This window comes from Prunus persica, chromosome G5, assembly GCF_000346465.2.
Source record: "Prunus persica cultivar Lovell chromosome G5, Prunus_persica_NCBIv2, whole genome shotgun sequence".
NCBI lineage: Eukaryota > Viridiplantae > Streptophyta > Magnoliopsida > Rosales > Rosaceae > Prunus > Prunus persica.
The window spans coordinates 8,634,302-8,648,285 of record NC_034013.1 but is presented as its reverse complement, the minus strand read 5'-3'; the positions used below and the strand labels follow the sequence as shown (position 1 = coordinate 8,648,285).

The 13,984-nt window shown below is 37.5% G+C and overlaps 1 long non-coding RNA gene and 2 pseudogenes across 1 annotated transcript; all 3 read left to right on the top strand.

Moving 5' to 3' along the window:
• Positions 2,427 to 3,492, top strand: LOC109949265 (annotated as a pseudogene).
• Positions 3,731 to 10,094, top strand: LOC18777791 (annotated as a pseudogene).
• On the top strand, positions 11,896 to 12,629 carry LOC109949248. Its single transcript, XR_002271812.1, has 2 exons — positions 11,896 to 11,964; positions 12,385 to 12,629. It is a non-coding gene; the product is annotated as an uncharacterized LOC109949248 (long non-coding RNA).

Here is a 13,984-nt window from a genome sequence, read left to right as displayed (position 1 = left end):
GAATAATATCTACATCTCATTGCCACACAGCAGGTAAACTAGATCGCGCACGAACTACTTTACAGAGCAGATCACGGTCTCTAAGCTTGTCTGCAGGAGGCTTGAGTGGAACATCCCGAATATTGCGCATATCGCCAATCTGCTTGCTATATGCACCAATGAGATGTTTAACCCTAGCTGACGACAGGGGAACAGCTCCTACTTGACATCAGCGTTCGTTCTTTAGGGGGGTCCGGCAGAACATTCCTCCTACCCAGTCGGTAGATCATCAGAGACTGGACCATTCTGCTTCCATCTCTCAACACATTGGGCAGGGGGCAGACCACCAACTTTTTCCCAATACTCGCTCATCAGCAACTAGCGGCCACCGCCCGTCCAACCGTCTTCAGCCGCCAGTCACAACGTCAACCAGCCTAGTCCTACCCAGTTGGTCCTCGCCGCGAAAAAGAGAAGATGAAGAAAATATTTACGTGCTCGACATACTTTGGGATGCATGGCAACTCCTCTCTTCGACAAATAGTACAAAATTCTCCAAGATATTTCTCAAGCTAAAAAGTAGAAAAATTAAGTTTGCGATGTGAGAAAGAGTGAAGAGAAGCCCTGTATTTATACAAGTTGGACAACCCGGGTCAAGAAGGAATCGCAAGCTCATTCCTACTGGGAATCCAACTCCAACTACAGTCAGAAGCCTACACCAATTGAGAATCTGATCTGCGAAGGAGTCCAACTCACATAATAAAGCCTAGACACAGTTGGAGAGCCTGAAAAAAATAATAATTTCATCTCCTACATACCACACAAGCACCATGCAGAAGCTGGGGGGGCATTTGTGGGAGCATATATTTTCGTCTCCAATCAGGGCACGCCATGTGAAAAAGAAGATTATCTCTTAAATTAATTAATTAAACCAATTTATCTGGCTAATTAATTAATTGGGATAAATATCTTAATTAATATGATATTATCTTAATTTAAAGAGATAATATCATTAATTCAGATATTATCCTAATAAAGAGAAGATAATATCATTTAATTTAGATATTATCTTCTTAAGAGATAATATCATTACTTCGAATATTATCAAGTCCGACTCGATCCCTATGAAACCTTAGCCCCAAGGCTCCTATAAATAGACAACCTCATTCATCATTCAAGGTACTTCAGAAAACCTACTCCTAATACCAGAAAAAAATACCCAAAGCTTTTTCTCCCTCTCCACTCTCCATATTTTCTCCACACGGCTCCGGCCACCCGGTTTACACCATACATACAACTCCGTACCCTTTGCTTAGCTATTGTTTTCCTATAAACACTCGAACTAACTTAGGCATCGGAGGGCCTTTAGCCAACACCCCCCGGGTGTGGTCTATTTAGTCTAATCTTTTTACCGGAATCGAGAAAGAGAGAGAAGGAAGATCGAAGGTTGAAGGATCTAGAAGCGAATATTCTCCCGCGAGATTATTTGCACAAACAGAATCCTACAGCAACTCCTTGTCCCTGCTAATTGTTACATCAATCTTCCTTTGCTGCCATTGAATCAATTTTAGAAAATTCAAGCCTATTATTGATTTGTCATATGATAGTATCAGCATCTTCATATAAACATAGTTAAAATTCTCAAATAGTTGAAAACGCTAAACGAAGAAATAATAGGTCACTACCAAGATAATCATACATAAAATGTTTACTTGACAATGAAGAATAAGAATCACAGAGACAAAGAAGTGCCCAAAGAAATATAGTAATTTAATGAAATCACAAAGAGAATACAAATTTAAAGGCGAACGCGCATTTGAAACAATATTATGCATAATAAAATAATAAAATTCACTATGATAAATGAATGCAATCTCAAACGCTTCTTCATCCATTCCAAATGAAGGCAAATGGAAAATCAAAATCAAAGTGAGGAAATCTTTGGATATATTTATTGTTTAGATAATAATTGTGTTAGCAATTGATGGCCTATTGGTAGTGCAGCATGGTAATTCTTTTTTTCTCTATCGTGTTTTATATTTCTGTCATTTTTTTGTGTGACAACCATTGATTCAGGAGGAGATTGGTTACTCTTACCACAAACATTAAGGTAGACCCACAATCTCGAGCCAGAAGGACTTACGCGTGGCACCCAACTACCAATTGCCATCGGTATAAATTTATGTAGAAAATTATAGATCGCATAGCAACGAGGACTACTGACAACATTACTCGAACACATAGTAAAGATGTCTCAAGTAGTTCCATCAACGTAATTTGTTTTAGGCCCAATTCACCTTGTGGTTTCTATTTTTCTCCATCTTATCTTATCTTATCTTTTTTGTTCAATACATCTTTTTCTTCTTCTTCTTTACCTATGCGCCACAAATTATTTTTCAAAATAAAATTAATATTTTAAATATATTACTATACGATTATAGAAGCAGCCCCCAATATTAAGTTGTTTATTCGATACACCAACCACAACCACACAGTCCATTAGTACCTTCTTCTTCCCCTCTCTGCTCAACCATGAAACCCATTTCCTTATCTTCATGGTGGTCTCAAAACGACGACGTTTTGCACACACTACTCTTCGTCACTTTCTCTGTCGTTATATTCTCATTCTAGGTTTTATTCATAAAAAAATACAAGACCACAACCACCACTCCGCTGTTGCCGCCAGGGCCATTGGGCCTCCCATTCGTTGGCAACTTCCTTTCTATGCGCCCACAGCTTCACTCCTACTTTATGGGCCTGGCCCAAGCCCACGACCAAATCTTTAGGCTCCGCCTTGGCACCAAGACTTGCATTGTTGTCTCCTCACCTTCCTCCGCCCGCCACATCCTCAAAGACCATGACGTCATCTTCGCCAACCATGACGCTCCCGAAGCGGGTCGGATATCACTTGAACCTCGTACGGACTCGAATGACGGATGCTGAGAAAAGTCTGCGTGCTCAAGATGCTCAGCAACATGACCCTGGACTCAGTATACGGGCTCCGGTGAAGACAGATCTGGAAGACCGTTGGCTACTTGTACGCTCGGGTTGGGTCGCCCATCAACGTGGGCCAGCAGGAATTCTTGACGGCGTTCAACGTCGTGACAAACATGTTGTGGGGCGGGATCGCAGAGGGAGATGAGAGGGCGGGTCTCGGAGTCAAGGTCGAGTTTCGGGAAGTGGTGTCGGGTTTGAAGGAGCTTATTGGGAAGCCGAACGTTTTAGACTTTTATCCGGGTTTGGCCCGGTTTCGATTTTCAAGGGATAAGGAACCGGGTGGGGAGGATGGTCCGGAGGTTTGATGGGATATTTGAGGAGATGATTGTTCGACGGCTGAGGATTAAGAAGGAAGGCGGCAAAGAAAGCAAGGATTTTTTGGCGTTTGAAAGATGAGGTGGATTCTAAGAGCATCTCCAATTGATGTGTCAAAAGTGCCACATAGACATTTAACGGCTAGAAATAACATCTCACATCACTCCAACCGATGTGTCAAAGTTGATGTGGAATGAAGGCTGGAAGTCGAGATGTTATTTTTGACATCCCAAAAGCAAGATGTTAAATGAATATTTTATTATTATTTCTTTTCTTTTCTTTTTAATTGAAAATAAATCAACACTAAAATTTAATAAAATAATAATTTAATTTGACATATTGGGTAGAGTGTAAAGCTGTGTAAGATGTCAAATTGCCACATCAGCCATCAAACTTAAATTTGATGTTTGGTATTTGACATCTCCCTTGGAGATGCTCTAAGATGCCTCTCACCATGAACCACGTCAAAGCCCTGCTTGTGGTATTTTCTTCTCTCTTTAATTTTTTAAAAATTTATTGTATGTGGTAGGTAGGCAATTCTTGACAATTCATTTTTATATATTTGCATATTTTAGGTTATTTTAAATTTTTTTGTATTTGTCAAATATGAAGTGTCAGTATATATTGTGTTAAGTCAGTTGATCAACATATTGTGACCGTTCTCTCTTGCGCTCAAATTTAATTTTTCCTCAAAATTATGTTAATTTAAAGTAATTTAAATTATTATATATATATATATATATATATATATATAAAATTAGCCTTTGGGTTGTATTTTATATAAGAGCAAGTCCACCCCTGCTCTAAAACCAGGCAAAAGGCCCCCCATCCGAGCCCAGAAGGCCTCTAGCGTGCAAGGAGCAGCCCGGGAAAGCAATGGGTCCCACCAACTCGGGCTAGCCACGAGCAAAATCTACCTAGGCTCAAGCCCGAAGGCGCTGACGTCAGCCACCGTAAATTCAAATTTTTTTTACCGTTGCCGCGTGAATTTCACGTGCCAACGATAAAAAAATTTGACTTTCGCTCGCTGATGTCAGCAATGATAGAGCCCAACGGAAAAATGCCACGTGGAGCTCCTTGGGCGCTGCAATGGTTTTTTTTTTTTCCAGAAATCCGACGGCCCTCATGTTTTTGGCAAAAAAAATTCAAATTTTTTTTAAAAAAAATAACAAAAAAATACTGTAATTTTTCCCTATAAATACCTATAAATTGTGTTCACTTTTCACACCAAATCTTCATACAAACTCTTCTCCTTCCATTTTTTTTTTCCATTCCACTCACATTTTTCTACTAGTTTCCATTTGTATCAAAAAACAAATGGCCTCTTCTGTAGAAGCTGGAGGTGCTTGGACTACTATGGAATATATTGTGTTGTGTGAGTCTTGGGTGAAAGTTAGTCATTACCCTATAGCAGGCAATGAGATGAAGTTTGCTCATATGTGGAAAAAAATTCATGAAGAGTTTGCTGAAAGATCCAGTTTGGCTCGGACGGAAATGGCCTTACAGTCTAGATGGAAAATTTTGAATAAAGAGTTAGGGAAATAGAGGGATGCCTTGGCAAAAGCAATGGACAACATTCGAAGCTGTCAAAATCTTACTGATGAGGTAAAATATTTATAATTCACAGATATTCAATTTAATGTAACTTTTTTGTTCTAGCATATTAAATTTTTTTTCTTGCATTTCTAATTTATTTATATTTTGTTGCATAATCCTTTTTTTTTTTTTTTGCATATGTAAATTGTTTATATTTTCTTCCATATTTATTTTTTTCTTGCATAATCATTTTATTTCTTGAATTTCTAATTTATTTATATTTTGTTGCATAATCATTTTATTTCTTGCATTTCTAAATTGTTTATATTTTGTTGCATAATCAATTTTTCTTTCTTGCATTTCCAAATGATTTATAGTTTCTTCCATATTTATTTTTTTGGTTGCATTTCCATTTTTTTTTTAATAGATCGTACAAGCACAATGTGGTTCGGTGCCACGGGGCAAGACAAAAAAAGTTTCCAGAGCCACCAATGTTGGGAAATTGTGAAGAGTTGTTTGAGATTCAAAATCATTTGCAATGCTTCGCCGGTTGTGTTGAATGAGACAGTGCTCCACGATTCGCCGGCAACTGATTCGTCATTGGACTCCCCAATGGATCAAGACTCACCACTCCCACGTGCACCGAGACCTATTGGGAGAAAGGCGACAAAGGCGAAGAAAGGGAGCACTTCGAACAATGAATGTGCACAATTTTTGGAGCAAGTTGCTAAGAATAGTGCGCTGAGACTTGGGAGAGACTTGAAAAGAGAAGAAGCGGACAAGGCACGACATGAAGTATTTGCAATTGAAAGGCAGCAAGCACAAGAACAAGACATAGAGGATAGAGAGATGAAAATCATGGCCATGGATACCACCCATATGTCTCCTGAAACAAAGTCCTATTGGAAGATGAAGCGAAGGGATGTGATGAGAAGAAAACTTTTCCATGACGACGGACCAAGCAATACGGATTGGTTAAATGATCAAAACCATTAGGTTGGATTGAAAGATTTGCCATATGTATTAAGAATTGTTGTATTGTTTTCCTTTTATTCAATAAAGAAAGCATTAAATAATATGACTATTTATTAAAAATATTTGCACATAAAAACAAAGATTAATTACAAACAAACTTTATTTTATTGCGAACAACACACAAAACAAAGCATAATTAAAAGCATAATTCCAAACACACCACACACAAAATTAAACATAATTCCAACCACACCACACACAAAATAAAGCAAACTTGAAAACAAAGCATTAATTTTGACCTCATCCATTGTGATTGCCTTTCATCTCCCACAAGTGCTCGATCAAGTTAACTTGACGCCTCTTGTGAACATACAAAAATTGCATTTCCTAGTAATGATCAAGCATGGGGTTGTTGAATCGACCATCCCGAACTAACGGTTCGTTCTCCAATGGATGTCCATTTGGTCTAATCAGCCTTTCATAAATCCTTGTCAAGGCTGTGCTCATTGAATCAGTTCGAACACCTCTGGAGCATCATAATCATACTCATCCTCCACAATCATGTTGTGGAGGATGATGCAAGTCTCATAATGCTCCGCAACACCTCCTCATCACCTCATCATCAAGCATCCGAGCAGCACCCCTAATAATACCCTAACGAGCTTGCAAGATACCGAAACACCTTTCCACGTCTTTCCTGTGACCTTCTTGAAAGGTAGCAAAGCTTTTTTCCTTCTCGGATTGGGGATTCGGAATTGTTTTCACGAATGTCGTCCACCTAGGATAAATTCCGTCAGCAAGGTAATACACACCAGAGTATACGGTATTGTTAATTTAGTAAATGACCTGGGGGGAATGACCTCGCAATACATCTTTGAACACTAGGGATTGACCAAGCACATTGAGGTCATTCTAAGATCCGGCAACTCCGAAGAAGGCATGCCAAACCCAACAGTCGAATGAAGCTACGGCCTCTAAAATTATACTTTTTTGGCCATTTCGATTCCCACAGTCTCCTTGCTAAGCAGTTGGGCAATTCTTCCACTGCCAGTGCATGCAATTGATGCTTCCAATCATTCATGGGAAACCTCGAGCCTCAACTTCTTGTAGAAGCCTTTGTAGGTCCATAGGCATAGGTTTGCGAAGGTACTCCCTCGTGTATAGATTTTCTACTGCATCACAGAATCTCACCAAGCACTCTAGGATAGTTGATTTTCCCATCCTTGCAATCTCATCCACCTGCTCTGCAGATGCCCCATAAGCAAGTATCCGTAAAGCAGCTGTAAGTTTTTGCTCCGAGAGAAAACCCAAAACTCCAACAGCATCATACTTCTAAATGAAGTATGTGTCGTAATTACAAATATCATGCATGATTTTTTGGAACAAATGTGACTGCATTCTATATCTCTTTCAAAACTTAGAAACATGATACAATGAATTTGGGATAAAGTAATCTTCCAACAGATTCTTACCCCGAGACTGCCTACGTCTGTCCATATTCAGGGGCACGACGACGGTGGTGTTGCCTTGACTGATTAAGCATACAAGCCGCTACAAGCATTTCTTCCTATTCTTTATCGGCGTCCCAATCTTCCTCAGCACGTCTGCGCCAGATTTCTTCCTCTTCTCGCTCTTGCCTCTCCACACCCTCCTCAAGTTTGACATTGAGAGTAGAATGTGTTTTGTAAAATCTGAGAAATGAAGGAATTGATAAGATATGGTGTAAGAGGTAAGAGGTGATGATGTAGTTTTATAGAGAGATTCAGAAGATAGAGATGACACGTGGAGCAAGTTTAGAGGGCGAAAATATTATCTGAAATATGAGATTATTATTATTTTTTAAATATCTGAAAATCTAATTTGACATGGGACACGTGGCGCAATTTTAGAGGGTGAAAATCTTATCTGAAATATGAGATTATAATTTTAAAAAAATATATATGAAATCTTATCTGACACGGGACACGTGGCGCAATTTTAGAGAGTGCAAATCTTATCTGAAATTTGAGATTATAATTTTTTTATAATAAATATCTAAAACTTTTATCTGAAATAAGACACGTGGCAACAGAAAATCTCATCTGAAAATTATTTTTGAAAAATGATAGACACGTGGCAACCAAAAATCTTATCTGAAAATTTAATTCAAAAAATTTTATCCAAAAATGTTATCTGAAATTTTATGTGATAATTTTATAATAAATAGTGGCACATGGCAACCGAAAATATTATCTGAAAAGCTTATCAAAATTAATGGTTTAAAGTATAAAAAAAATAGGAAATAAAGTACAATGAATAGTATTTGCCCTTGCTCTAGCCTTTTTGTAAGATCCCACATCAACCAAACGGAGAGGGGGTGATGTGCCTTATATGTGCACACCCGCATCCATCTAGCACGAGGCCTTTTGGGAGCTCACTGGCTTCGGAGTTGTAGGAACTCCGAAGTTAAGCGAGTTGGAGGCCAGAGCAATCCCAGAATGGGTGACCCACTGGGAAGTTGCTCGTGAGTTCCCAGAAACAAAACCGTGAGGGCCAGAGAGGGGGGCCCAAAGCGGACAATATCGTGGTACGGCGGAGCCGATCCCGGGATGTGACACTTTTGGGGTGAGATTATAATAGTGGCAACCCTTGCCTTGCCTTATCCTTTTTGGGTGGACTTGCTCTAATGTGATATGGGAATCCATTATAAGTTAGGGATGTGATGGTTGGGGATGGTGTGGGTTAGGGGTCATTATTAGGCTTGCCAGCCCATAGGTTGATAGAGGCTTGTCTGGCCCATCGAGAAAAAGCTTGACTCGGCTTGTTATGGGCCATGAGTCGGTCCGACCCATTGTTAAGTGGGTTGGGCTTGAACTTGGGTATCTAAAGCATGCCTCGTTTGAGCCCAAAAAAATCTAACCCGGTCCGCCCATAAAAACTTGACTCGTGACTCCACATACATATAAATAAATATAAATAAATAAATAAAGCCCGACCCGACCTAGTGTGGATACCTATAACTATCCATTGTCTATCGTTAGCTGTCAAGAAGTTTGTATATGCATGATGAAGTTCTTTGAAGCTTAAGAGCTTGGGGTTCAGTATGAATATTAATTAATGGAGTAATACTTTGAAACTCATCATCCTTACAACTCAAGTGGCTCAATTAAAAAAAACAACATAGTTAACCAAATGAAAAATCCCCTTTAAATTGAAGTAACCAAATATTATGTTACTAAATTAATTGGGCCAATGTCGATGAAGTCTAGCTCAATAAAAAATAGCCTTGATTTGCAGACCAGTGCTCTTTGGTTCAAACTCCCATAGCACATTAGTAGTGTGTGTGAGAAAACCCGCTCCTTCTTCTTAACTTTGGGAAAAAAAAAAAAAAAAAAAAAAGGTTAATTGGGGCAACGAGAGATGATATGAAGGGCAAGTTTTGATGTGTCATTAACTAGATAATATGATATTTGATTACTTATTTATTAAATTAAATTTTAAAACGTATTTTTTAAATATAAGCAATACTCTAAATTAATTTAATCTACGGAAAGGGAATTTGAACTTGAGTGCAAGAGAGTAAACTTATTACGTTGACCAACTGGCCTAACACATGTCTTATTTTTTAAATTGTAAGGATAGTGTGAATGAAATAGTGCATTAACATATGACCTTGGTGTTCAATATTGTGGACAGGGTATGGTGCTGGCTGGAACCGACACATCCTCCAACACAATAGAGTTTGCCATGGCCGAAGTCATGAACAAACCAGAGGTGATGCAAAAAGCCCAGCAAGAACTAGACGCCGTAGTTGGCAAGCACAACATTGTAGAAGAATCCCACAATCATAAACTACCCTACTTACAAGCCGTCATGAAAGAAACACTTCGCTTGCACCCAGTCGTCCCACTCTTAATCCCTCACTCCCCAACCAAAACCTGCACCGTCGGAGGCTACACCATCCCGAAAGGGTCTCAGGTTTTCGTCAACGTCTGGGCCATACACAAAGACCCTTGTAACTGGGAGAACCCATTGGAGTTTGATCCAAACAGGTTCTTGGATAGTAAATGGGATTATAGTGGAAGGGACTTCACCTATTTGCCGTTTAGGTCTGGGAAAAGAATATGTATCGGGATCGCTATGGCTGAGAGGATGGTGTGCATTTGCTTGCTACGCTCTTGCATTCTTTTGACTGGAGATTGCCACAAGGGGAGGAGCAGGATTTTTCAGAGAAGTTTGGGCTTGCTTTGAAGAAGGAGGTTCCTTTGGTTGCCATCCCCACTCCAATGTTATCGGATCCAGCACTCTATGAGTAGCCCTAATGGGTAGGAGACACTTGTATCAAATATTGGAAACTATGTATAATTCAAGCTTAGGTATAGTTATTGGGTAATGTTGTATTCTAACTCAGTCTAGTATGTGTTGTCTAACTTTGATTCTTTTGTTTTCATCACATTTCATCAAGTACAAAAAGCATAGAAATATGTTTCAACAAGTTTCTTAACATATTTATATTATTATCTATGCTTTATTACACTATACAAGAGAAGGCGTGAGAAAAATTAATTATGTCCTTGTTACACTATACACAATTGATTTTGAACATGGGGCTAATTTGCAAACTTCACTTTCTATCACCTACACTCTTATTGATTGGCCTAGAAGGTAGTTTATTTTTCCATTTTCGGTTTGAATTTAATATGATGTGTTAAGTTAGCAGATTGACACGAAACAACTCATTAAACAGGGTGCGAAAATTCAAACACGAACACAAATCGCAGAATTAATAATTTTTTTCAAAATGTCCCTAATTTACCTGTTAAAACAACAAAAAATGATAAACTATTTTCTTTGGATAACTTTTTATTATTGCTGCCAACCCTAGTAAAATGCTAATTATGTTGCAATTGCGAATTATGAATACAAGAAAACTCTCTTTTTGTTGTCGACTAGAGCATTGCATTAAGTATGGGCTTGACAACTTCATGTGGAAATCTGCTAGAATGCAGAGGCTATTATGAGGAGGTTATGTGCGGAATGATAACAACCATCAATTTTAAATGAACGGTTCAGATTTAAGTAGGAAGTTTTTTTACAATCGGGTTAAAATTACGCATCACAAAATGAGCAACCCGGAACTTCTCTCTCATATCTCCTATTTTCTTTGAAACAGAGGTCCAAAGTCCTACGTCTGAAACTTCCTCTGGAGACAAACAAGAGCTGCCCCTTTCCAACTTCCAGAAGCCGAATTTGCTGCTCCAAAAAGAAAAAAAACGAAGACACTCAGATGTGGAGGACGTTGCTGAAGAAGAAGGAACAAGGGTTGAAACCCACAACTCAATTCTTTCACTGGTATGTGATTTTTCAGCCCTATTGCAAACCCTTTTATTCAAAAAATATTCTGTTTTGTTAAACCCCTGTCATTAATATTGCAGAAAATGGTTCATCATTACCCATTACAACAACTATAACCTAAGAGCTCTCTTATTCTGTCTTTGTGTCACAAAAATTATTTGCAAGATCTTCATAGTAGAGATAAAAGAAGAAAAAGAGACAAATGATATGTTGAAAGAGCCTCCAGTAGTCTCTCACTCGCCTAACTTTGCACTCCGTTTCTGAACAAGTAATACCCAAGTTTTGAAGAACTTGTAGTACTCTTCTTCAATTCCAATTGCGATGGTAAGTCAAACACTGCAAAACCACTTCTCTTTGTTTCTTTGTTTCACTGATTTTGCTTTTAATGTTTTCCAATTTCTTGTAATCATTATTATTTTTTATTCTCTTTTGTATTTATATTTTATTTGAAAAATTGATTTTTACAGTTTTTATTTTATTTTCATACGTAAATATTCTTTCTTGCGTTTAACCCCTTACTACTTTGGGTTTTATTATGATGCCTTTAGTATATTGGCTTTAAGCTTTGTTGAATCAATAATTAATAAATAATGAAAATAACAACACGTTAATCTAATGGTGATCTTTATGGGTCTTGCATACATACAGTAAAATTAATGTTTGTAAGTTTTATGAGAATGCCAATATTTTAACATACTTTTGATACTGTAAAGTTGGCATATGTTGGATCTTTATTTTCTCTATTGTTTTGGTGCAGTCTACAATCCTCAAGGTTGGTATCGTGCCAAGGTTGTGTTGGTGCCGTGAAAAGGGTTCTTGGAAAACTTGAAGGTTTGTTGATAACTCTTGCATTTATCTAGTTCCATTGTCTTGCTCTTCTTCTTCTCTGAGACTATGCTTCTTTAACTGTTTGAACAATGCCAAATGCACTATTGATGATTTCCTAATTTGTATTTTTGTTCGCCTGCCAAGACACACATTCACTTCACCCATGTTTATTACTTTTGAATTGCAATCGAGTAGTATGAAATTGTGTGCATGAATATGAACTTTAATTTTGCAATGGTACTGTCTTGTGAAAGTTTGCCATATGAAGAATTGGGTCATTTAGAAAAGCCAACAATCTATATGAATTTCGGTATTGGTTTTTGTTTTGAAATTGGTTTTAGTTGTGATTGAATGTTATGTTTTTGTTTCCACTGTGATTGAATGATTTGCTTCTAATATGCATTTTTGATCCATTTTATACAGATGGAAGATTGTCTTGTTTCAATTGGCGGCGTTCTTTTGGGGAGGAAATTGCTAACTTTCAGCTTAAATTCGGGTCTAAGAGGACATGTCTTGGAATTTTTCTTATACATATGAATTGTGTTAAAATTCTAGACCAAGAGGAGATGAAAATTTTTTATTTTTTGCCACTTTCTTATGTATATCTTAAGATGTAATGAGATAACATTGTTAGTTCATCAATTTATGAAAGTCAAGTTAGAAGGAAATTTGTCAATCTCTAGTTTCCATGGTTTTATCGTTCCCCTTGCAAAGAAGAAAAAAATACAAATGTAACCAAATCAATGATTTAATTGGCAAATGCCAGGACTGATATGTATTGCATATGTATTGCACATGTATAGCTATTTATTGCTTGTGTATTGGCCCCGTATATCTTTTTTTAAAAGTATGTTGGAATAAATTTATAGGGGGAGTATGAAGTTTGTGTATTGCCATTGTATAGCCTTTTATTGCTTGTGTATTGTTACTGTATTGCCATCGTATAGCCTATTATTGCCTGTGTATTGCCCCCGTATATCTTTTTTTTAAAGCCTTGGAATAAATTTATAGGGGGAGTTTGTGTATTGCCATTGTATAGCCCTTTATTGCTTGTGTATTGCTACTGTATTGACCTCGTATATCCTTTTTTTTTTTTTTCAAGTCTGTATTGCGGGTATGAATGTGGGGATGGGGGAAAAAAGCTTCACGGGGATGGGGATGGGAATGGCATACCCACCCCCGATTTGACCCATTGCCATCCTACAAAGGCAAGAAGAATTAGCTATATATACACATAATGTATATAATGTGCTCTCTTCAATTAATAATATAAATAAAAGTATTTTTCCATTGCATACACTTGCAAATATATACAAACAACATATTCAAGACTGAAATTTCTCAAGTAAATTAAACTCAATTTCATTCCATGAGGACTAAATAATTACATGGTCTGTCTGACACACAAATAGTTCCTTAATTACATGTTTTTTTCCTTGTAACTATAGTACACTTCTTGCAACAGAATGGAATGTTGTCCCACCCCAATTTGATGAACGTTCTCAATGACAACAATCTATTGAAGCCAACAATAATCTTGCTCCAACTGTTATGAAAAAAAAAATGTCAATTATCTCAAGACTTAAGAGTTAGGGTTTCAAAATCGCTAGAGACCAAGCTTTGTGGGATTATGGGCCGTGACATGATCACGTACTCTACCAATTGTTGCTTCACCTTCCCAAATTCATCCATCATCTTCCTCTACAATAGAAACAAAATAAAGCAATATCAATATGTACATATATAAATATGTATATACAGAGTAATACAAAAGACAAATTGGTACTAATGAGGTAGATCTTTGATATGCTCTATTGGAACCATCACTTTCCTTTTATTGCTATATATGCAGATGCGCAAAAGCACAAACAAGCCCAATTTAAAATCTCCTACTTGCGTATCAAGAAAAGACTCAAAGCAGACTAAGTTTCTTATAAAAATAGAGTTCATTGTTTTTCGTCTGTGCTTCATTCGTAACTTATAACTCACATGGTATCCAAAATTTCACGCAGTGCATCAAAAC